General features: G+C 38.6%; 1 protein-coding gene across 2 annotated transcripts in view; it reads left to right on the top strand.

Moving 5' to 3' along the window:
• Positions 1-25,422, top strand: part of SLC38A4 (solute carrier family 38 member 4) — a 116,422-nt gene that overhangs the window by 31,899 nt on the left and 59,101 nt on the right. Inside the window, exon 1 of one of the 2 annotated variants that reach the window (XM_040343909.1) lies at positions 20,246-20,353. The exons of the other annotated variant lie outside the window; for it this stretch is intronic. The gene's annotated coding sequence lies outside the window, so the exon portion shown is untranslated. Of the gene's footprint in view, positions 1-20,245; positions 20,354-25,422 lie in introns of those variants that run through there. 2 annotated transcript variants of the gene reach the window in all.

Raw genomic sequence — 25,422 nt, 5'->3', positions numbered from 1 at the left:
TATAATAAATAATTATAAATAATTATAACAAATAATAATATAATTATAATAAAAATTATTCAGTAATGTAATCAAATCAAAATCACTGAAATTTGCTCAGTTGCAGAATTGTTGCTGTCATTATTTTTTTTTTTTTATGAAGAATTTCAACACAAATCGCTATCGCACAATTCTGCAAGTGATTATAATTTATTATCGCTGTTTTTTAGCTGATCTAAAACTATTTTTGACATAAAGGGACACTTTTGGTTGCTATGGACAATCTACAGTTTGCAGGGAGAAAGAAAGGTTTTTATTATATAAAATGACATGCATGACACAGGACAGACCACTAGGGACAAGGGGGGTGTGTTTTTTTTACATACAGTACTGTAATCTATAAGATTACAGTATACTGTATGTATAGTGTTTGTTTACTTTTTTGAATTTGGCGCCGTTCTCCGTCCCCGTGCGTCGTAACGTCGCAGGGAACGGAGATCGGCGTCACACGGAGGCACTGTGTGAATCGAGCGAGGTCCTGCTCGCTCACACAGCGCGGTGGCATCGCTGGATCCAGGGACAAGGTAAGTAAAACTCCCTGTACATCCAGCGAGGCGAGCCCGAGTCTGACTCGGGGTTACCGATCCTAGCCCAAAAATCTCACCCCGAGTCAGACTCGGGAACACCGCCCAGGAGGTTAAAGTATTACTCAAGAGAAAAACATTTTATTTTAGTTTTGGATAGAGTGGAGGTTGATTAGAACTCCTGTCAGGTTTTTATTGTTGTTTGTACCCAATTCAGAAGATTCCCCCTCTCTATATTTATCCTTATCATTGAAAGTAAAAGTGAAAGAAAATCCCAGAAAAGTAATTGAGGAGAAATATTTCTGTGGGACACAGATGGCAAAAAAAAACACTGACAATTGTTATAACCCTCCCTTACTCTATCCAAAATAAAAATAAAAAGTTGTGCCTATGGTTCTACTTTAAGGAAAATAGACTGTGCAATTTGCAAGTTGCTCCAGAGCTTTGTAAATGAGATAAAGCTTCACTTTACAAAGAATACTCAATCACATGCAAGGAAAAAAAGAAATAAAAATTTTGCTTGCATATGATTAGATGATGGAGGTCAGCAAAGATCCTGCTCATTTACTAAGCTCTGGAGTAACCACACTTACAAAATACTCAGTCTTTTTGCCTTTAGTAAATCAACTCCATTACAGTTTGTAAATCCACCCCATTACATGTAGTGAAATACATCTATTTTCTAAAGGCTATTTCGCCAGTTTTTTTATACTTTTTTTGTGTATATTGTACAAGCATATACATCATTTTCTACAAACCTCCCAATCACTCCAAACATAATACATCGTACATGCATATCACAATGGTCTAATCCCTTGTTAGAACATATGTTATATTACTTTTAGAGCTATCTTTGTCTCAAATATTCGCAATACAGAATGGGATTATAAATAGACAAGTATTCTTACAAAGGTGTGGAACTTGAGCTATTAAGAGAGTGGTGTCATCAATTTGAAGGTTTGACAGATGAATACCAGAGTGACACTTTCAAAAACATCAGAGAATGGCAATGGCTTTTCTCTAACAAGAAAAAACAGGCCGATGATAAATATCACAGCAAAAATTACTTTAAAGCAGCATTTTGCAACCGGGGTTCCATGGAAGCTGGGTTTCTTCCATAGGTTCCCAGGGGAGAAAAGTATAAAAAATGACATACATATATTAATACCCTTCTTCCACCAATGAAAAAGACAACATTGTATTATTTTATTGGTACAAGGAGAGTATTAATATATTTGTGTAATTTTTGATACTATTTTCATTCAACATTTGACATTTTAAAGATATTGTGTATTTACCTAATTGAACTTAGTTGTTTTCTATACACCACGTGTGTTCTGTGAAAGCAGCTTCCTTTTGACTGGTATTCCAGTCATATTTTTTTTATTTTGTATTAATCCATATGCTGTGGGAATCGCATTGATTGGAGAGTTGGCATATTTCTATGGTTCAAACTAGGGTTGTCCAGATACCGATACCAGTATCGGTATCGGGACCGATACCGAGTATTTGCGGGGAGTACTTGTACTCGCGCAAATACCCCCGATACCTAAATAGAATACTTCCCCCCCCTTTCCCCCCCCGTCGCTGCCGCCGCATCGAGAGACATGGCTAGAGGGACATTGCTGCATATGTGAGGGACATGGCTAGAGGGACATTGCTGCATATGTAAAGGGACATGGCTGCATATGTGAGGGACATGGCTAGAGGGACATGGCTGCATATGTGAGGGACATGGCTAGAGGGACATTGCTGCATATGTGAGGGACATGGCTAGAGGGACATTGCTGCATATGTGAGGGACATGGCTAGAGGGACATGGCTGCATATGTGAGGGACATGGCTGCATATGTGAGGAACATGGCTAGAGGGACATGGCTGCATATGTGAGGGACATGGCTGCATATGTGGGGGACATGGCTGCATATGTGAGGGACATGGCTGCATATGGGGGGGACATGGCTGCATTTGGGGACACATTTAAAAAAAGTATCGGTATTCGGTATCGGCGACTACTTGAAAAAAAGTATCGGTACTTGTACTCGGTCCTAAAAAAGTGGTATTGGGACAACCCTAGTTCAAACCCTTTTACCACTTTATTAGCTATAAAAACTGGCAGGGGTTCTAATTCTTCTCCACTGTATCCATCCTACTGGATATCACATGAGATACAATACCCGATGATTTCATGGGATAAATACCCCACATTTCGATGAAACACCACATGCAGTATTTTAGTAGAGTTTTTTTTTTTAATTGCAAAGAAATTTTGAAAAAATACTGTGAGTTATTTTACGGCAAATTATAAAGAGTAAAATACAGGTTTGTGAATGGAGCCCAGTAATTGGTGCTTTTGAATATGACTTATGCAGATTTATAAAGTTCTACTACCTGTATGTCATAAAGAGCTGAAGGGGAGAAGCATAGTTTAAAAGTATCTAGGGATTTTGACTGCTCACACTGACTCTTGACTCTGACACCCCTCTCTGAAACCTGATTCTGACTCCAGACTCTTACTCTTGTTTCTGACACTTGTCTCTGAAACTTCACTCTGACACTTGATTCTGCCTGGGGTTTTTGACTTGGTTCGATTCATGAACAGTTTTGCAAATCTTGCTTGAAGTTGGAATTTCCAAACTTTGCAGTCAACCTCACTGAAGGTGTGGGGGGGGGGGGGGTAGAGTTATTTAATTCTGGCCATTTTTAGGGCTAATGAGCAAGCTTTTGTCATACAAAAAGCACAGGAATCTGGGTGCTGCATGTAACAATGCAAAAAAAAAAAAAAACAGTGCTGCTCCCTAAAAAAAATGGCAATTACCTCTAACAGCTCCAACAAAAATATACTGGTAGCTGCTCTGAGCTCACCCTTTTTTAGGAAGAGGGCTGGGTTATCTATTTCTTCAAATTATTACTTTTGCTTTAGCTAACCAGGACAAAGGTTATGCACTGCATTTTAGGTTATGCCTTATTGCTTATTTCTGGTAGAGAATCTGCAAGCTTTTCAACCAAAATTTGTAGTGAACCTCATTGTTGGGATCGACCAAAGTTTGCTGGTTTCCTGATAGTAGATTAAAGGAGAAGCATGAAGGAAATAGGTATATCATAAAATGCAGACTGTATTCTTTCTTCATGATACTAAATAATGTTGTTGTTTATAATTATAACGTGTTTTTCTATATAAATATATATTGTGCATGTTTAACCACTCCTCTCCTACATTTTGTTTGCTAGAAAATTACTCAGAACCCCCAAACACTAGATATGTTTTTTTAGCAGACACAAAAAGGAAAAAAATGGCGGTCATTACAACTTTTTATCTCACACGGTATTTGCGCAATCATTTTTCAAACGTCTTTTTTTGTAAAAAAAACGTTTTCATGAATTAAAAAATAACAAAACAGTAAAGTTGGCCCAATTTTTGTATTTAATGTGAAAGATTATGTTACGCCTAGTAAATAGATACCTAACATGTAAAATTGCTCACACTGATGGAATGGTGCCAAACTTCAGTACTTAAGAATCTCCGTAGGTGACGCTTAATTTTTTTTACAGGTTACCAGTTTAGAGTTACAGAGAAGGTCTAGTGCTAGAATTGTCACTGGCACTCTAATGCACGAGACGATACCTCACATGTGTGGTTTGAACAACGTTTACATATGTGGGCGGGACTTACTGGTGTGTTCGCTTCTGAGCGCGAGCTACTGGGGACAGGGGCGTTTTATTTTTATTTTTTTTACTTCATTTTTTTTATTTTTACACTTTTATAAAAAAAAAAGTATATCCCTTGTAATAGGAATCTATTGTGACAGGTCCTCTTTATGGAGAGATGTGGGGTAAATAAGACCCTACATCTCTCCTCCAGGCTGGAAAGCATAAGATTGTGTAAAAAATCACGATCTCATGCCGACAGCCACGATTGCGGCTTTGTTTACTTCTGGGTACCCGAGCGTGACATCATAACATCGCGCCTGGGCCTCCAACGGTCATAGAGATGACCATGTGGTCACCAGTCATCTCTATACTTCCCATCCGGCGCTGACAGGTCATTTCTCCGGGTCCCCGATGACACAGGAGAGCCCAGAGAAGCACCGGATGGCAGTGGGAGGGGGGATGTCCCATCCCGTCACCTATAAGAACGATCAAGCGGTAGAACTGACGCTATGATCATTCTTATGGTGCACTGAATCGCTGGCAGAAAATAGTGATATCTGAATGATGCCTGTAGCTGCAGGCATCATTCAGATATCCCCACTGAAAGTCAAGGACGTCGTATAACGTCCAGGACATCGTATGACGTCCAGGACATTGTATGACGTCCAGGACATCATATGACGTCCTTGGGTGGGAAGTGGTTATAAAATCTACTGAATTGGCATGAAGCATAAGCCTCCTTCCTCCTATGGTATAGAGCAGCCTTTTTCAACCAGGGTGCCCAGGCACCCTGGGGTGTCTTCAGGTTTTTTCAGGGGTGCCTTGGTAAAATGCCTAAAAATTGCCCAAAAATTGTATACCAATAAGTTGCTTTTTAGTTAGACAAAACCACATGTAATTATTGTGCACCATGAAAACATTCCAGCTGCCGGCATCCTAAGAGCCAATGATGTCATCAGTTAATAAATAGGACACTGGGTACCTGAACAGCATCCTTGTTTGACCCCCACCCTTCTCTGTCAGCACTGGGGTCATATTAGCTGAGTGAAAGATTCAAGGGAGAAGAGAAACACTGAAAAATCAGTCAGTACCTCTGTGCAAAGGTGTATTTGCTTTGGAAATCTATATCTAAATCTATCTACATGTGTCTATAAAAAAAATCCCTAGAAATAAAAATGTTAGGAACCATGCATCTACAGGTTATTTTAGTAAACTTTTCTACAGGAACATGTTTCTCCTATATTTTAATTTGTCTACAACCAAAAGAGTTTGAATCACTTGTTAAACATGAGTGGACTATAAATGTGCTAAATCAAATTGTAATAATAATTCCCTTTTATAGAGGTATACAGTAGTAAATCTCGGACAAACACCTAAACCCTACTTATGAAAGACTTTTTGATTATTACTGTATACTGTATACATTTATAATTGCATCTCCCTGCAATCGGATTAGACTTAAACTCAAGAAAGATTTATGCTAGCTATACATAGTTTGGAATGAAATACTAAGCTCAGTAAAGAAGTATAACATTTAAACTTTGATGGCAAGTTTATTAAGTTTAATTGAAATTAAATACAAATTTACAAAAACATTTTATGGGATGTGAAATAACTAACAATTTGGATGAAAAACTTCAGAGGCAAAGAACAAGGTTGGTCTAACGATTCCTTGTTATCATTGCAAAGCAAGATTTAGGGGCAGATCCACAAAGAAATTACGCCGGCGTATCTATCAAATGCGTAATTTCAAATTTTACGCGTCGTATCTTTGTTTTGTATCCTCAAAACAAGATACAACGGCATCTCGGCTAGATCCGACAGGCTTACATCTTAGTACGCCGTTGGATCTAAGCTGCAATTTTTTGGCGGCCGCTAGGTGGCGTTTCCGTCGAATTCCGCGTTGAGTATGCAAATTAGCTAGTTACGGCGATCCACGAACGTACGACCAGCCGGCGCATTTTTTTACGTCGTTTGCGTTCGGCTTTTTCCGGCGTATAGTTAAAGCTGCTGTTATGAGGCGTACTCAATGTTAAGTATGGCTGTCGTTCCCGCGTACAATTTTGAATTTTTTACGTCGTTTGTGTAAGTCGTTCGCGAATAGGGATTTGCATAGAATGACGTCACCGTCTGAAGCATTGACTTGTTCCGGGTTAATTTCGAGCATGCGCACTGGGATACCCCCACGGACGGCGCATGCGCAGTAAAAAAAAACACTGTTTACGTCGGGTCACGACGTATTTACATAAAACACGCCCCCATTACATCAATTTGAATCCCGCGCCCTTACGCCGCCAAAGATACACTACCCTGCCGTAACTTACAGCGCAAATTCTTTAAGGATTCGGAAAAAAAATAAGTTACGGCGGCGTAGTGTATCTTAGATACGCTGCGCCCGGCGCAAAGGTACGTGGATCTGCACCTTAATCTTTGTATCACCAGCTATTTCCACCTACCAATGCCTTACATACAGAGAAGTGACATCAATTTATAAGTTTGACTTAGGCCTCGTACACACGGCCGAGGAACTCGACGTGCCAAACACATCGAGTTCCTCGGCCAGTTCAGCACTGAAGCCGCCGAGGAGCTCGGCAGGGCAAGAGCTCCCATAGAGCAATGAGGAAATAGAGAACATGTTCTCTATTTCCTCGCCGAGCTCCTCGTCGGCTTCCTCGGCCGAAAGTGTACACACGGCCGGGTTTCTCGGCAGAATTCAGCCAGAAACTCGGTCGGAAGCTGAATTCTGCCGAGGAAACTGGTCGTGTGTACGGGGCCTAAGACTGGTTATATTGGTTATATTGGATTATATTTATACACAATTGTAAGAAAATGTATGAGAATCTTTAGATATTGTTCTGGATTTTTGCATGCATGGTTTCTAAAATATAATCAAATCTTTATCTAGATCAGAATAATTGAAACAGTCCAGTTTTACATACATCCCTTCAATCTTATACTGTGATATCTTGGTTTAAACAATAAGGAGTCAATTTTGAAAAGTTTTCACACAAGATTCACACAACGTTCACCCAGGATTTACATGTTTTCACCTTAAATGCAATTAGAAAAAATTGTGAATGTTGGGTGAAATTTGTTTGAATATTTTGTGAATAAATGTATAAATATTCCCCCAGGTTTGTTCATTGAGAATGTATGTAAGCCTCTAGGATATATCACCTTGAAAAGGGGTAACTGCTGTCAGAAACTCTAATGAATGAGGCCTCGTACACACGACCGAGAAACTCGACGGGCGAAACACATCGTTTTGCTCGTCGAGTTCCTTGTGAAGCCGTCGAGAAACTCGACAAGCCAATTTTCTCCATTCCCGTCAAGGAAATAGAGAACATGCTCTCTTTTTGGCTCGTTGAGTTTCTCGACAGTTTCCTCGACGGAAATGTACACACGACTGATTTCCTAGGCAAAAAAATATCTCCCAGCAAGTTTCTTGCTGTTTTTTGCAGAGAAACTCGGTCGTGTGTACAAGGCCTGAGTCAGTGAGTGCATTGTGTGCTTAATCTGCCCTGCCAAAAAAAGGCAGGAAATTAATAACACCTACAGTGCCTTGAAAGAGTATTCATACCCTTCAAACCATTCACATTTTGTCATGTTACAACCAAAAACGTAAATGTATTTTATTGGGATTTTATGTGATAGACCAGCACAAGTGGCACATAATTGTGAAGTAGAAGGAAAATTATAAATGGTCTTAACATTTTTTACAAATAAATATGTGAAAAGTGTGGCGTGCATTTGTATTTAGGCACCCCTGAGTCAGTACTTTGTAGAACCGACTTTTGCTGCAATTACAGCTGCAAGTCTTTTTGCATATCTAGAGTGTTACATTTTTGGCTATGCTCCTTTGTAAAATAGCTCAAGCTCTGTCAGATTGGATGGAGAGCGTCTGTGAACAGCAATTTTCAAGTCTTGCCACAGATTCTCTTTTTTTTTAATCAGATAGTTTTTATTTTGTTTTTGTTTTTGCTAATTCCATACAAAAACTTAAAAGACATAGTGGTAAACATGAAAATTATAAGCATTTCATTTCGTTTCTAGGTGCACATAGAAAACGATTAGATCAATCAATCTATGATATTTTTTCTATTTTACAAAAAAAAATGAACAGGACAAAACAACATCAAACATACACCTCTATATAGTATTATACCATTCTCTGCTTCTTAATTTATTATAAGTCAATCTCCTCACCCCCACTTGCCACAGATTCTCAATTGGATTTAGGTTTGGACTTTGATTGGGCCATTCTAACACATGAATAGGCTTTGATCTAAACCATTCCAATTTAGCTCTGGCTGTATGTTTAAGGTTGTTGTCCTCCTGGAAGGTAAACTATTGCCCCAATCTCAAGTCTTTTGCAGACTCTTAAGCCCCATACACACTATCAGTTTCCCTGCTGGTTTTCTCTTCAGGTTTACCAAAACCATGTAGTACAAGGACCTGCCTGATTGCATTCAAATTGAAACGCTTAAGGTTTGACCTCATATTAGATGGTTTTGGTAAACCTGAAGAGAAAACCATCAGGAAAACTGATAGTGTGTATGGGGCTTAACAGGTTTTCTTCTAAGATTGCCCTGTATTTGGCTTCATCCATCTTCCCATCAACTCTGACCAGCATCCCTGTCCCTGCTGAAGAAAATCATCCCTACAACATGATGCTGCCACCACCATGTTTCACTGTAAGGATGGTGTGTTCAGGGTGATGTGCAGTGTTAGTTTTCTGCCACACATAGCATTTTGCTTTTAGTCCAAAAAGTAAATTTTTGGTCTCATCTGACCAGAGCACCTTCTTCCACATTTGCCGTGTCCCCCACATGGCTTCTCACTAACTGCAAATGGGACTTCTTATGGCTTTCTTTGAACAATAGCTTTCTTCTTGCCACTCTTTGATAAAGGCCAGATTTGTGGAGTGCACGACCAATAGTTGTCCTGTGGACAGATTCTACCACCTGAGCTGTGGATCTCTGCAGCTCCCCCAGAGTTACCATGGGCCTCTTGGCTGCTTCTCTGATTAATGCTCCCCTGTCAATTTAGGTGGATGGCCATGTCTTGGTAGGTTTGCAGTTGTGCCATACTCTTTCCATTTTCAGATGATGGATTGAAGAGAGCTCCGTGGGATGTTCAAAGCTTGGGAAATATTTCTATAACCCAATCCTGCTTTAAACTTCTCCAAAACTTTATCCCTGACCTCAGTGACCTGTCTGGTGTGTTCGTTGGCCTTCATGATGCTGTTTGTTCCCTAAGGTTCTCTAACAAACCTCTGATGGCTTCACAGAACAGCTGCATTTATACTGAGATTAAATTACACAGATGGACTCTAGTTACTATTTAGGTGACTTTGCAAGGCAATTGGTTCATCTAGATTTTAGTTAGAAGTATCAGATTAAAGGGGGCTAAATACAAATGTACGCCACACTTTTCAGATATTTATTTGTAAAAAAAAGTTGAAAAACATTTATCATTTTCCTTCCACTTCACAATTATGTGCCACTTTGTGTTGGTCTATCACATAAAATCCCAATAAAATACATTTCAGTTTTTGGTTGTAACATGACAAAATTTGGAAAATTTCTAGGGGTATGAATAATTTTTCTTGGCACTGTAGGTGTTGATACTGGTGTGGATTTACTAAAGGCAAATAGACTCTGCACTCATTTTTTCCTGGAGCACAGTGTATGGCCCCGTACACACGTCCGAGGAACTCGACGGGCAAAACTCATCGTTTTGCTCGTCGACTTCTGTGTGAAGCCGCCGAGGATCTCGGCGAGCCAACTTTCCTCATTGAACAACGAGGAAATAGAGAACATGTTCTCTATTTGGCTCGACGAGAAACTCGTCGGCTTCCTCGGGCAAAAGTGTACACACGCCGGGTTTCTCGGCAGAATTCAGCTCCGATCGAGTTTCTGGCTGAATTCTGCCAAGAAACTCGGTCGTGTCTATGGGGCCTTAGTGGTGAAGCTTCACTTTGTAAAGAATACCCCAAAAAAAGCATTTTTTCTTGCACATGATTGCATGATGGAAATCAGCAGAACTTCACCCCATTCACTAACTTTGTGGGAAATTGGTACAAAGTACACAGTTTATTTGTCATTAGTGCTTTTAGATTGTAGAACACTTTAAAGAAAATCTGTGCTTTTTTCATGCAGGCAAAGAAACCCTTTTGCTTTATTACTCCCCTCCCTAGTAGAAAATCCTGATATTTCCTTCGTCCCCTACAGCTCTGTTCAGCCACCAAGTGAAAAAATATGGAAATTCCAGGTAGATATGGGTATGCACCATAGTTGCATTTCTTCTGTCACCACGAGGAGTAAGACAAAGTCACCTGCACTGCGTAAGCTCTGAGTAGAACAAGTTGGAGTTTTTTTGGTCTTCCTTTCTTTGCTTTGAGTCAAATGAACTGCTCCAGGGCATAGATTAGGGGCACGTGCACAGCATTTGCACTGGCATGTGCTGAGCAGCGTTTTCTTGTCATATATCTTCTTGGTTGTGTACTATTCAAGCTTTTATTCAATTTATTCAACTTTTTACTACTCATGAAGTGATTTCAGATTGGATTTGCATCACTATTGGCTAGGATCAATGTCTAAAAATGAATGTACCTCAGGGATCCTAATACTTTGAACATTACAAGTATGTACTGTATTGCTATAGCAACTCTAATTTGTAAACACAACACTGTGATTTTATCATAGCTGACAAGTATTTAATGTCTGCCAATTGTACTGATGGTACATCTCGGTGAACTGGAAATTTGGAGTACTAATGTATCAGGACAGCAAATAGTGTTTTGGCATATTCATTACTTTTTCTCTTCATTTTAGGAAAATTAAAAGAGAACAAATTGTTTATTTTTTGTGTGGGATTCTGCAATAGTAATGATCAGGATAATTGCTGAGTTATCCGTTTTAATATTTCAACAATTTTCTATGGAGTTATATTTGATCTGTGGAGAATTTCATGATTTAGATATTCTAGCTATCATAATTCATGATTTGTATAATTCTTTGCAGAGCAGAAACATTTTCATGTATAAAGCTGCAAAATAAAAACAACTTTAAACAATGCTCTCAATTTAACACTATGAACAAACGTACTGGGAAAAGCAGTCAGATAACAAATAATATAATGCTGCTTTTATTTTTTTCAATGAATAGACCAGAGGAAGAGAGATTACTAAGTAAGCAGAATACCAGCAGCATGTTTTCCTATATTTACCTCAGCTATTCGATTAGTGAGTATTTACATGATTTCAACGGGCCAGAGGTTTAACTGTGTCCCCGGAAGATGCAAAAAATGGAAGGCAAAATATATGAGTGAGGTATATAATCGAAACATTATGATTGGGATGTTTGTGTGTGAATATATTATTTCGAAGAGACGTTAAGTCATTTTTTTATTTTAAGTTTCTTCTTTATTTTTGGAAGACTAAAATAGCTATTTAAGGATCACAATTTTTGCATACCTATATAAATGGATTACGTTCAGACTGCTTGTCTAGTACAATTTAGATTGCAGTTTCTATGCCTGGCTTGGCTTCTGAATGTGTATTTGCTTGAAGTAATGTGCTGGTCTGGAGGATAACTCCCTCTCTAATCTAATCTAATCTAATCTCATCTAATCTGTAATCTAAACTACTCTTGAAAAAAATTGAGGATATTTTTATTGGACCTTATATAATAGATATGGGACTTTACAGGGAAGAATTTGCCACAGTAGGCCATTGCCCATTGGCAACCGAGACAAAGGGGAGGTTATTCCCTGCATCATTACTGGCCACCCATTTTTTTTTCCTTGATAAATAAAAATACAGACATCTCAGGTTAGGATAATTAGAGCAAATTCAAGCAAGGTGCCAAGAATGTAGCTCCAACCTCCAGCAATGAAAACGTGAATCCTATAGTATATTTATTTACATTATCATTGTGCCCTTATCTGTGGTATACTGGTGGGATTTGAAGGATGCAATTGATATTTTTAGATGCTATGTTTACTGTATGCAAATAAAAGTGATGAAATCACAGGGAATAATGTCAGAAACTCTTGCTCTGTTTGTTACCTTAAGTGAACTTCATTTAAATGCAAATCAGATTGTTCCAAGCACCCTCTGGTCAACTGGAGACCAGACTAATAAAGGGTATGAATTATAGGTCTTTATATAAAATCTTAAGGGGTTGACATATATTATAGATGAAACAAACCTGTTTTCGCTTCACACATTTGATTATATTAAGCAGACTTCAAAAACACTACACATGTTTGGGTGTTTGATATAAAGTTCACAACATCAAGAGTGAAAATATTTTTTCCTAACAATATATGCTATGATCACCTTATTTGATCACTTTATGCTTAATCAAAAACCCATTCTTTTCTCTAAATTCTAAATATCAAAATATTGATTAGGCAACAAAATTCTTCCACAGCACTTTGGAAACTCAATAGTATACTATATGGCTGAAGGCATACTGTGATGACAAAAATTATTGGAAATAAGTCATAACTAAATAAGGTTTTTCTTTTTGCTTTAACCTTCTCTACTGGCTTCATACTAAAAAATGGCCATGGCGCATCCCATAGCCTATATCACCTTAAACCTAATGAAAAAGCTATCATAGTCTTTCTTAGGTCGATCTATATTCTAAAATATCAAACCATCGCTTAAGCAACACAATTCTTCAACAGTGCTGTGAAAACTCAATAGTATATGTTTAAAAGCATATCGTGATGGCAGAAACAATTGAAAATGGGTCATAACTAAATAAGGTATTTTTCTGTATGCTTGAACACCTCCTTAACTGACTGTATGCTAAGGAGTAGCCATGGTGCATAGACTCAGCTTTAAAGGGATCAGTCTTATGTATTACAGCTATTTATATAACACCATCAATTTGACAGTGCTTTATATACTGTACATTTACATCAGCCCCTGCTCTCAATCTACGGTCCCTATTTCACATACATTGTAGGACGAATTTAGACAGCAGCTAAATAAACTACCATCACATCTTAGGAGCGTGGGAAAAAATCCATGCAAACATAGGAAGAGCATAAAAACTCCATGACATTAGTGTCTTGGTCAGGATTTCAAGCAAGGACCCAGTGCTGCAAGCAGAAGTGCTAACCTTTAGTCTTAGAGAATGCATTGTTAAAGAAGGTTTAACAGAGATGGATACACACACAGTTCCTACTGAACCCAAAATAATTTCTGAACATGTATGTATATATATGTATATATATATATATATCAAAAGAGCCGATATAATAAAAGTGACTGAGTTGTAATAGCAGTGGCAGTACCACCACATTAGACCAGTGTGTTGTGCAGCTTTGTGAATAGACATTGTAGAGGTGTAAGCTCATCCTGGGCATGTGTAATGTTCAGAGATAATACCAGCCTACTTTTTTTTATAAATATCAGAATTTAGCTGGATCTTACTATAGATATGCTGAAAAAATAATCACTAGATTATCTAGCTAGCTCTGATTACAATAAATACAAACATGTTCTGTAATTTAGTCTCCCAAAATGGTTGTTAAACCAAAATGCCACTCTCTGACTAGTCTGCAAACTAATTCTTAGTGTGCTTGAACTAATTTAGCTTTACTGTGAAATGTGATTAAAGAATGACAGCTTCCATCATAGTGCACACACTCTGAGATCGGAATGATTCTTTCAAGATTTCAAGGAGACTTTCATGTGTTACGAATTACAGCGGGTGACCTCTGATGTATGAAGCCAGTTAAAATGATTTATTTTAGTAATATGTATGATAATGATTGACCTTTTATTGTTAGAGGAAAAGAAGATTGTATGATGTTTGGATGGATTATTTTTGAAAATACATTGTAATCCCCTGGAAACGCAATAGAAAGATTCAACAATGTTAATAGAATTTCCATTATGATTGTGTTTTCACAAGAACAGGTGTCCCCACCTGAATATTTCCAAAACTAACAAAAAAAAAGGAATAGTATAAATACTGATGCTGATGGGGCAACCACAATGTTAGTGTTGCCACCATATAAGGGTAAATGTTCAAATTGGGACACATTTTCTGGTGACAGTTGACTAAGACAGAAATTCCTTCACTTTGTAAATATTTCCTTTCAGTTTCTGTTGCATCTCCAGAGCAAGTGAAGAGAAATCTCCTCAGTGGGGCACAGACTGCAAAAAATAAACAAATCATAACTTGGGTTGTATAATTCTGGCAGAAATATGAGAAACACAAATTTAGCTGTGAACCTCACTTACTGTAAGTCTGTGGGGGAAGAGGGGGTGAATCTTGATATTAAATATGGGGATTTTTAAGAGGAATTAAACCCTCTGCAAAAAAAATACCCTGTAAGACAAATGCATAATGAGCAAGTATGCATGCGTGCGCATGCATGCGCCGTAGACACTGTTCAGGTTTAGGAGATATTTCTTGCACCTACAGGTAAGCCTTAATCTAGGCTTACCTGTAGGCAAAAGTGGTCTGTAAGGGTTTACAACCATTTTAAGGCTAATTGACAAGTATTGTTAATTAAAAAAAAGGTTCATGGAGCTGGGTACTGCCATGGGGAACATTTCACATAGCAAAAAAATATATATTTTTTGAAAATACCATACAACCGGGAGAGGGTCCTTTCCATGTTAAGAATTTTATTGAGGACATAGCAACGGTAAGTCAATATTGGCGCATACAGAGGTCTCTCTAGCCGACGGGATTACATTAACATTTCTTACTATATAGATAGGATACTCATGTACTGCCATAATACATGTAAGTAGTACAGGTTACAAAAAGTCTAATATACCTAACCCACCCCACCCTGCACCCAGCTCAACTTGTGTGGGCATGCATCCTAAATATCATAAAACATTCGCTGTATACCAAAACACTCGGTAGGACTTTGCATGTGAAGACAGATAATCAGTCTGTAGTCAGTAACCGTATACTATATTTGTGCCTGCTTGCAAGAGCACCATAGATAACAAATGTGATGAGAGTCGGTCACCACCCCGTGAAGCTCCCAGTCACAGGTAAAATAAGGGGAAAAAAACAATCCAGGAGGTCCCCTTTTAACAAGAGATGTAGACCCTGGGTGAAGTTTTCTGCTCGGCAGACCCAGCAGAGAAGTTGTGGCTTCAGGCTGAATGCGCTGCACACCTAGGATGTCATCAGCATGGCAGGCTCCATGAGGCAAAAGGAAGGAAAGAAAGGGAAAGGGGAGGGAGAAAAGGGGGAGGGAGAAAGAGGAAATAAGGGAAAACCAGAAAGACAGAGGGTGAGAAGAGAAGGAAGGACAAGAAAAAGAGTGAAAAGAATGGAAAAAAGGGAAGGGGTAAATGTGCCTGTCTCCCAGAGTATGGCCTTTCACCAGCAATGGTATAGTCATTATAAGCACGGGAACATAGCACATAGATTAGTCACAGTTACTCACAAACCGATGAGGAGTAGAACTACTGTTAATAAGTTGCAGGTTTGGAGGCGTCTGACTGTTCCAGACAAGTTATGACAGCCTTCAGATCATCAAAGAAGTGGACTTTGTTGTTGTCCTACCACTCGTAAAACAAGCAGGAAAGACCATAGCATATTTAAGATGGTGTACGCTAAGGTAGCACTTCCATGAATCTTGTACACTGTAAAAATGAGAAGGAATGGCTGCATACCACTGTAGATCCGTATGTACGGTTTATTACATCAAATTTTCAAGGGCAAACAGAACACCAGATAAAGGAAACAAAGTAGCTGCTAGTTAATGCGGTTTCACACGAAACTGTGCTTACCTGCGCTGTACCTCGACCAAAAAGTTTGGGAACACTGCTATCTTCACGTTGCAGAAGGGGATTTTACCCTTTTTCACACATCAGGTGAAGGACCGCATTCCAGGCCTCGTAATTAAGGAGGTTATCGATGAATGTGCGAGGAGGTGCACCTTAGGGGGATAGTTTAGTGGTGAACTTGTTCCACCGCAAGGGTGGTAGAGAAAGCCTCTCGACCGAATGTAGACACCAGGAGTTGTTTGAAAAAGGCAGGTGTGTCAGAGCCCCCTCAGGCAGCCCAATAAACCTGAGATTACATTGGCATAGCTGTTTTTCTAAGCTATCATATTTTTGCAGGAGCTGGTGCACCTGGTGCTGTAGCCAGTCAGAGATATCTTGTAGAGCGAGGAGGGAATCCTCCACTCCGCCAATTGGTCTACGATTTCTTGACTTAGTCCCTGAGCTTCTGTTGAAAAGATGTCGACATTCACCTCCTCTATCTTTGTTAGTCTAGCAGGATCAAATGGCTTCCAGCACTTTGGTTGTGTCACTTGTTGCTGGTTTAGATTCACAAGAAGACACTAATCCATCTTCTCCAGAGGTCTCCTTGTCTTGCCAATTAAACTTCGCTAACTTAGAGCTAGCATTTAGGGCTTTTCAAGGTGACAACATGGTGGGCTAAGATGTGGGGTCCCTGGTGAACACTCTGAAGCAAAAAAGCAGGGTACCAGAAAAAAGAGAACAGGTTATCGTACAAGTGAAGCTATCTGCACTATCATCCTACTCCATGCTAATCTAGGCCACATCCCCATCGGAGAGGGTCCTTTCAAAGCAAATTCAATCGCAATGTGGGGGAATATGACAGGTTTAAAAGCAATAGAAAAGATTACAAATGTACAAATTTAGCAGTTGCACGACAACATACAGCAGCAAATCCCTGGTTATCGCCTTCTCCTGCATTTCTAGTGTCTATCAGGCCATGGTTTGCGTGCTTCAAGAGGAACATAAAAATGGGATTGTATCGTTTTAGCTCATCATTTTTGGTGACAAAATACTGCACATGTCCTGAATGGTGAGCCATTGACAGGATAAAAATAAGTTAGTTATGAGGAAAGTTTGCGAGCACTGAACTTATTCTCTCTGGAGAAGAGACACTTAGAGGGGATATGATTTCAATTTACAAATACTGTACTGGTGACCCCACAATATGGATAAAACCTTTTCGCAGAAGGGAGTTTAACAAGACACGTGGCCACTCAATAAAATTAATAGAAAAGAGGTTTAACCTTAAACTGTGTAGAGGGTTCTTTACTATAAGAGCTGCAAGGGTGTGGAATTCCCTTCCAGAGGCGATGGTCTCAGCGGGGGGGGGGGGGCATTGATGGTTTCAAGAAACTATTAGATAAGCACCTGAACGACCACAACATACAGGGATATACAAGGTAATACTGACATATAATCACACACATAGGTGTACGTTTAATAAACCATGATAAACCGAGATCATGATGATCACGACTTATCTCAGAGCATTGCCGGTTTAACCTCTCTGGTGGTATGATTCTGTCTGGAATTACGTACCAAAAGCGGTACAATTATTTTGCATGGAAATTTGGCGTTTTATACTGTAGGCCTGTAATTTTTTGGAATAACTCACTTAATTCTGACCAAACAAGAGTCTTGTAGGCATCCCGGGTATGATTTTTTTTTTAAAACAAAATTATAAATTATAATATAATAAATAATTATAAATAATTATAACAAATAATAATATAATTATAATAAAAATTATTCAATAATGTAATCAACTCAAAATCACTGAAATTTGCTCAGTTGCAGAATTGTCGCTGTCATTACTTTTATTTTTTTATGACGTATTTCCCCACAAATCGCTATCGCACAATTCTGCAAGTGATTATAATTTATTATCGCTGTTTTCTAGCTGATCTAAAACCATTTTTGACATAAAGGGACACTTTTGGACAATCTACAGTTTTCAGGCAGAAAGAACAGTTTTTATTATATAAAAGTACATGTAGGGCACTGGGCAGACCACTAGGGACAAGGGGTGTGTGTTTTTTTTTACATACAGTACTGTAATCTATAAGTTTACAGTATACTGTATGTATAGTGTTTGTTTACTTTTTTTAATTTGGCGCCGTTCTCCACTCCCGTGCGTCATAACGTCGCAGGGAACGGAGATCGGCGGCACACGGGGAGACTGTGAATCGAGCGAGGAGGACCCGCTCGCTCACACAGCGGGGTGGCATCGCTGGATCCAGGGACAAGGTAAGTAACTTGCCTGTGGATCTAGCGAGAAGGTAAGCCGCGCCGCTGCACACTCTGCACGTCCACCCCGAGCGTGACTCGGGGATACCGATCCTAACATTGAAAACCCACCCCGAGTCACGCTCGGGTTTACTGCTAAGGGGGTTAATAAACTGAGATAAGGAGCAGAGAATATATTCTCTGCTTCTCATCACAGCACATGGCTGTTTGTCACAAACTGCCAGTTTAATAAACCGAGATCTGAAGATCTCATAGCCCTTCCACTGAAATATCTCCATTCCAGATTCACCAGGTGGAGAATCTGGGAGAGAAGCTGGTGTGATAAGAGGAAGAAGGCTTATTTCTTCCTAATATCAGCACCAGCGGGTTAAAAATTAATATTAACAACTATATATATATATATATATATATATATATATATATATATATATATATATATACACACATGTGTATATAAACAGGATGTATATATATATATATATATAGTTATCACATATCTGAAAACATGTAATTACATGTTCTTTTAAACTTTAGTTTTACTTTTTGAACTCGGCTGCACTGTAATCTCACAATATCTCATGAGATTACAGGCAGCCCACCCACTTTTGCACAGATCTCTGCTGTTTTCAGAGGAAACACTTCTCCTCTGTTCTCCCTCTGAGAACTGAAGATCTCAGTTTATTAAACCGGCTGCAGAGGAGATAATTTTTCTCTGAGAACTGCCGAAAACTGATCTGAGAAAAAACCTCTCAGTTTATTAAACGGACACCATAGGTTGGACTTGATGGACTTGTGTCTTTTTTCAACCTCACCTACTATGTAAGTGCAAGCATAAGAAGCTTTGCCTTTGTCAGCAACCAGTGTACTGTATACTGAGCACTCTGAAATAAAAAAAGGCCCTAGCAAACAAAAATAAAATATACCCTCCCCAAAGAAAGTAAAGACTGAAACACTAAACACCAATACATTTTGTATTAACCTAGTGAAAATAAAAACATGACATAAGAAACATGAAAGAAAATAAAAATCCAATAAAAAGGACTGCAGGTGTGTGAACCAGTTAAACAGCAATTACAGTTGTTGCTGATAGACACAAAATGCAGGAATGTTTGACCACCACACTGCAAACCACAGTAACTTAGTGCAATATAGCACAAAATAGCACTTAGATTTCTCTCATTCTGTCACCCACCTGTGCAGAACAAATAAATCGATTTAATTCCCCATCCATGCTATACAGTATGAATGGAAAAACCCACACTGCCAGGTATTGTATTTAGACAGTTGCAGCACCTGTGACTGCCTGAGTACCAAGACAGTGACTGCATTTGATTGAATGCAGTTACCGTTCAGCTAACAATTTTCCATCTTCTTCCTTCTATCAACTTTTGTTCAGCTGGGTGGTTCTGACAGGGTCGCCCACAGCTGGATTTTTAGCTGATTCAATTAGAATCAGCCAAAATTTGAACCATGTTTAGCAAGCGTAGATCTCCCTACACAGAGAGCAAGCTCCCCAAACTACAACAACACACACTGAAACATGGCTGCTGGAGATACACCAATTTATAGTAAGGAGGCTGGCACATAACAAAACCTTATTATTGGCCCCTCTAAGCCAGCTATAATAAGTTGGTAGGCTATGCTGTTCATTATGGGTACAGAGCATTTGGTCTGACAAAATTCACCATACATTTTCAGGAACCACAAATCTTGAGCACACCGGGTTCAACTCGAACCCATGGTAATGGCTATCCCAAAACTCATCTCTAGTTAATGAGTGCATAATGATGTAAAGCAGAAAATGTGTGGTTATCTTGCTTCCATTTTTGAGGAGGATGTGCAAAGGCAAATTCATTAAGTACACAGTGTCTGGCGTAATCTGATTTTATCTGCAGAATCTGACGTCTGACGCAACTTGGATAGGTTTGGTCTTGTAAGTCTGATCTGATTGGTCTGGTAGACACACTCCCTCTAGTCTTTAAATGCTACACTGCTGCATGACACTTGACAATTTTTCTACTGCCTTGGTTAGCCAAGAAAAACAATTAAAAATCAGAAGTCCATAAAGTGTGCAAGCCAGGATTTGAAGGTATATTTATATATATATATTTTTCTATTTAAGTCAATATTGATCATGTTTTTTCTTCAGTTTTACATCTTTATAGCTATGTATAGTTAATGTATTTGCATCCATAGGTATTTAAATTCTACAGTAGATGGCCATTAGATATGAGCTGTTATATTAATATGCTTACATTAATATGACTTTTGGTGTTCACTTTTGTAGTTATTTGTTATGTAGTTATTCTGCCTTTACTCATGAGCAATAACTCACTCTGTGATTTTGTTGCTGACTTTTGTCACATAAAATAATAAATTTTTATTGATTATGCACAGTTATAATTGGAACTAGGTTTACATATGAAGTATACCTGAAATAGATCCCTTTATGCCTTTTAGGATTAGGAACTGAAGTAATGGTCGCTATTTATTTCATTTTGTGAAATAGCTTGGAAATCAAATATTACTTTAGTGCTGATGCACTTAGTTTTTAGTTTTAATTTATTTTACACTGGATAGTGGTTACTATTGTCACTATTGGTCTTTATGTTTTTATTCTATTTTGTTTTTAATCAATAGAATTTTTTTTATTTATTTGTTAATTCATTTTTTTTTTTTTTTTTTTACAAATATAAAGAAAAAGTTAACTTTTTAATGGGAATTCATTATTTACGTTTCAAATATTTGTATATGTCTGATTTGTTGCAAATTTTATTTTTATGAAAGAATAATCAACACCTAATAATAAACATATAATGTTAAAAAAAACAATGTATATAAATATATAATTCTTGGTTCCTAATTTTTCACACAGTAAATGATTTTGTTTTCTGTATCATGTGTATTCAAGTATTTAAGATACACATGATATTCCTATGTATGCTAAGAAGCCTGTAAAACTTAGCCCTTTACATTTTTAATGTTCCTTCTGTGACAATATTAATTCTCGTGCTTTATTTATACACTTTCCTATATTTTACAAGAACAGGTCTGGTTCAGTGATCAATCTGCACTTTGTAAAATGCTTTATGAATCTTTATCTTATAGTATAGATAATATTAATCCTAACAATAGTACCCTTACTGCTCTTATATACCAGACAATTATCTAAGCAACAAAGTAATGAAGTTCTTCCACCTGTCTTATTTTCCATCCTCTCATATTGTAAGTCATAGCCACTTACTTAATTCAAAATTGATATAGGTTGCGCATTGGATTGTTACATCACACAGTGGAATTGATTCACTAAGGCTGGGTTCACACCTATGTGAATTGGATACAGGTTTTCCCCGCATCCAAGTCGCATGACAGGAGATTGTGACCAGCTTACTATGGAGCTGGTTTACATTTCTCCATTGCAGCTGTGGAGCCGCTTGCACAGGAGTGTTGTGCGTCTTTGGCTCCATTTCTGGGTCGAATTAAGGCAAAAATTCGGGCCTGATTCACCCCTCAAATGTAGATCAGGGACCCCTGCTGTGAATCATTGGAGGTGTGAACCCAGCCTTAAGCAGGCCATACACCGTCGAATTTCGAACAAATTTTATTTTCAAAATCAGAACATTCGTTTTTTTTTTGTGATCCGATGATGCCACCATTGATTTTCGAAATTCTGCTGACCAAACTTTCATGTTGCCGGGAATATTCGTTTCTCTCCGAGAATATTCTTTTCTCTCCGTAAATATTCGTTTCTCTTTGTGAATTTTCTTTTCTTGCACATGCACATTTTTTTTCTATTACATTTCTCGTACGATTCTCCCATCATTGATCAGAAAATCTTTTGTTTTTCCGAAAATTTCCAACATGTCGGATTTCTCAAATTTGTTTGCCGCACGAAAATCGGCTGTTGCTGCAGCCCACTAACGGTGCGAAATTCGTCCGAAAAATTTTTCATATGATTTTCGAAAGAAAATTATTTCGAAATTCGTATCGTGTATGGCCACCTTTAAGCTGGAGAGTGCAAAATCTGGTGCAGCTCTATAGAAAACAATCAGCTTCCAGGTGTTTATGTCAAAGCTTATTTGAACAAGCTGAAGTTAGAAGCTGATTGGCTACCATGCACAGCTGCACCAGATTTTACACTTTTTATATCTCTCTATTTTTTCAGTTTGGCCTTGATTTACTAGAGGCAAATCGACTGTAAACTTTGAAACTGCAGTTGCACTCATTTTCCTTAGAGCTTTGTGAATGTGGTGAAGCTTCACATTGTAAAGAATACCCAATCAGGTGCAAGGAAAAAAAAATGTACTTGCGCATGATTGAATGGCGGAAATCAGTCGAGCACATTCTATTTGCCTTTAGTAAATCACCCCCATTGTTCAAGGGCATAATGAAGGTGTTACTCTCCCATATAGACTTTCTAGTAAACTTTCTATAATACGTTATCTACTGGAGGGAGCGTGCAATATAATTTGAGTAGTTGTGCAGAAAAGGGAATTCCATTATGAATGTCTTGACACTGCTATCCTTAGGAGATATAAGAAGCCACTATGGGATTTAACTTGCCAGCAACAATACAAAGCTGTAGCAATAGAGATTTTTACCTCTGCTTTGGGAATGCTAGTTCCCTGTTTATCATGTTGATACTTTGGATTCAACGTTGACTAATTTGCTGACCCAGAACAGGTAAAAAGAAAAGTAATTGTGATGCTTTTCTAAAACGTATTTCCAGCGTGCATATTCTGTGTCTGTGACTCAAAGTTGCTAAAGTCATATCCAGCTTGCATCTGGGAAATTCAGAAGCAGGTAGGCAATGACAGGTTCCCTTTAAGAAATAAAAAAAAACTGCAAAAAACACCTAACCTATGAAATGAAAAAGTGGAGGGGGTCAGGCCTCGTACACACGACCGAGAAACTCGTCGTAAAAGAAACATCGTTTTCCTCGATGAGTTCCTTGTCAGGCTTGTCAAGAATCTTGTCAAGCTTTCTTTGCGTACACACTGTCAAGACAAAATCTCGTCGTTCTCAAACACGGTGACGTACAACACGTATGACGGCAATATAAAGGGGAAGTTTGATTCCACTGGCGCCACCCTTGGGGCTGTTTTTACTAATCTCATGTTACTGCGTGTTAAGTAAAAGTTTGGTGAGTGACGATTAGCGCTTTTCAGTCTGTTAAAGCGTGACAAATGTGTTATCTCCATTACGAACTCTACTTTTACCGAAGGTGCGCTCCCGTCTCATACTTTTTTGCTGAGCATGCGCGGGTTTCTAAGCATACACACATACACAACAAACATGACGAGGAAATTGAGACTCCCGAATTGAGACTTTCTCGTCAAGATCCACAACAGTTTTCTCGAGGAAAAACATACACACGCCCGTTTTACTCTGCAAAAAAAGCTCTGCCACAAAGTTTCTAGATGGATTTTGTCGAGGAAAACGGTCGTGTGTACGAGGCCTAAATGTTTTGTGGTCCTAAACTAATTCCTGCTCAAGGGTAAAAATGCTGCTTCCCCATAGATACAGCACACTGAGGGAGCATTGCCATCCTAGGACAGTGATTGTTTTGCTGACATGATTACAAGGTAAAAATACAGGAAAAAAAACTAAAAAATGAATGTAGCTATTACATTTAGGTTTCTGTAGCCTGCAATATAGTCCTTTTTTGTTCTTAGATTCACTTTATTATACCAAAATATGCAAAACACAGGCAAAAGCAAATAAAGGGAAGTGGAAATTAATGTGGGCTTATTATCTTATTACCTCACTTCCTGTTCCTGTGACAGTGAGGTTAATTTTACGAAAACTGTAGAGTGCAAAATCTGGTGCAGCTGTGCATGGTAGCCAATAAGCTTCTAGTGTCAGTTTGTTCAATTAAGCTTTGACAAAAAACACGAAAGCTGATTGGTTTATTTGAAGATTTTGCACTCCAGTTTTAGTGAATTGACCCCAGAGAGACAAGAACTGAAGGGTTGAATGCCTTCTCATTTTACCTAAAAAATATGTTGTTTTTTTAACGGAACTTCAGTAACAGGTATCTCTACAAATTCATAGGGTAAAAAAAGTTAACTCTTGTTAGGAGAATTAAAGTCTAAAATCACTAGTTAAAAAAATGCAATAAATGCACATAGTTGTGAAGGTTAAAAAAAGTGCATTTATTATTTATTTTTTCTGGACCCTGCAGAGCATTGACCCTGTGATCAGCAGATTGTGGGTTCAATGCCAGGTTCCTGCAGAATCTCAGTATAGCCATCTGCCCTTACCTCCCATATGGACAGACAGTTACCGGAGAGCAGAAAGATCAATTAAATACGAGAGCACTCACCAGCACCTTTGCAGTTTATTGAGAACTACAAGCCATCTGTCACGCTGGAAGATGGTAGTTCATTCATTTACAGATCACTGTGATAATGTGGCTGTGTAGGCGCAGCCCCTTTTTAAACTGTGATAGCGGGTGCGGGGAGAAGATACCCTGCCCGCTGACAGCAGGGGATCAGAGGCGTGCAGGCAGGTCCTCTTTGGTAACATGTTTGGTACCAAAGGGGAACATGCCCTTTAATTGCTCAGCACTGTAAACAGAAAACAAGGTGTTCTGTGAATGGACAAGAGCTGTGCCTCTCATTCACAGAACCCGCTGAAGTGGTATTGTCATTTACTCATGCCTCTTCTGCCACTGTCCATTCACAGAATGCCTAGTATCCTGTGTATAGAAAGCATTTTCTGACAGAACAAAGAAAGAGAAAAGTGGGGGTAAAGACAAGAAGTATAGTGCCAGATGCAGTATTTGGTGAAAATAAATGGATTAAAACAGTAACATTTTCCTCTTACCAATTTGTGAAGATGACTGCATCTTGAGTTCTGCTTTACAGTCGGGATATGCAAATGTAGAGGTTTCCCATCATTTCCTGTCGCAACACAAATTGTGAGGTGAAATCTCTCTACTGGGGCCACAGACTGCAGAGGGGTTTGGGTCCTTTCCCTAGTTGTTGACTAGAAAATAAAAGGTTTTGGATATTGTTTGGTTTTAGGAATTTCAGATTCTAGCACAGAGTAAATACATTTGTCTCCTTTAATTGGTGCAAATTGCAAGTAGACTTTTACTGAAACGTCAGCAGCAGGTTCTCTGTGCCAGTTCTGACTTATTTGCAGAACTACATT

This window comes from Rana temporaria, chromosome 3, assembly GCF_905171775.1.
Source record: "Rana temporaria chromosome 3, aRanTem1.1, whole genome shotgun sequence".
Taxonomy (NCBI): Eukaryota; Metazoa; Chordata; class Amphibia; order Anura; family Ranidae; genus Rana; species Rana temporaria.
The sequence above is the reverse complement of the archived record's forward strand: the minus strand, read 5'-3'. Positions and strand labels throughout refer to the sequence as shown.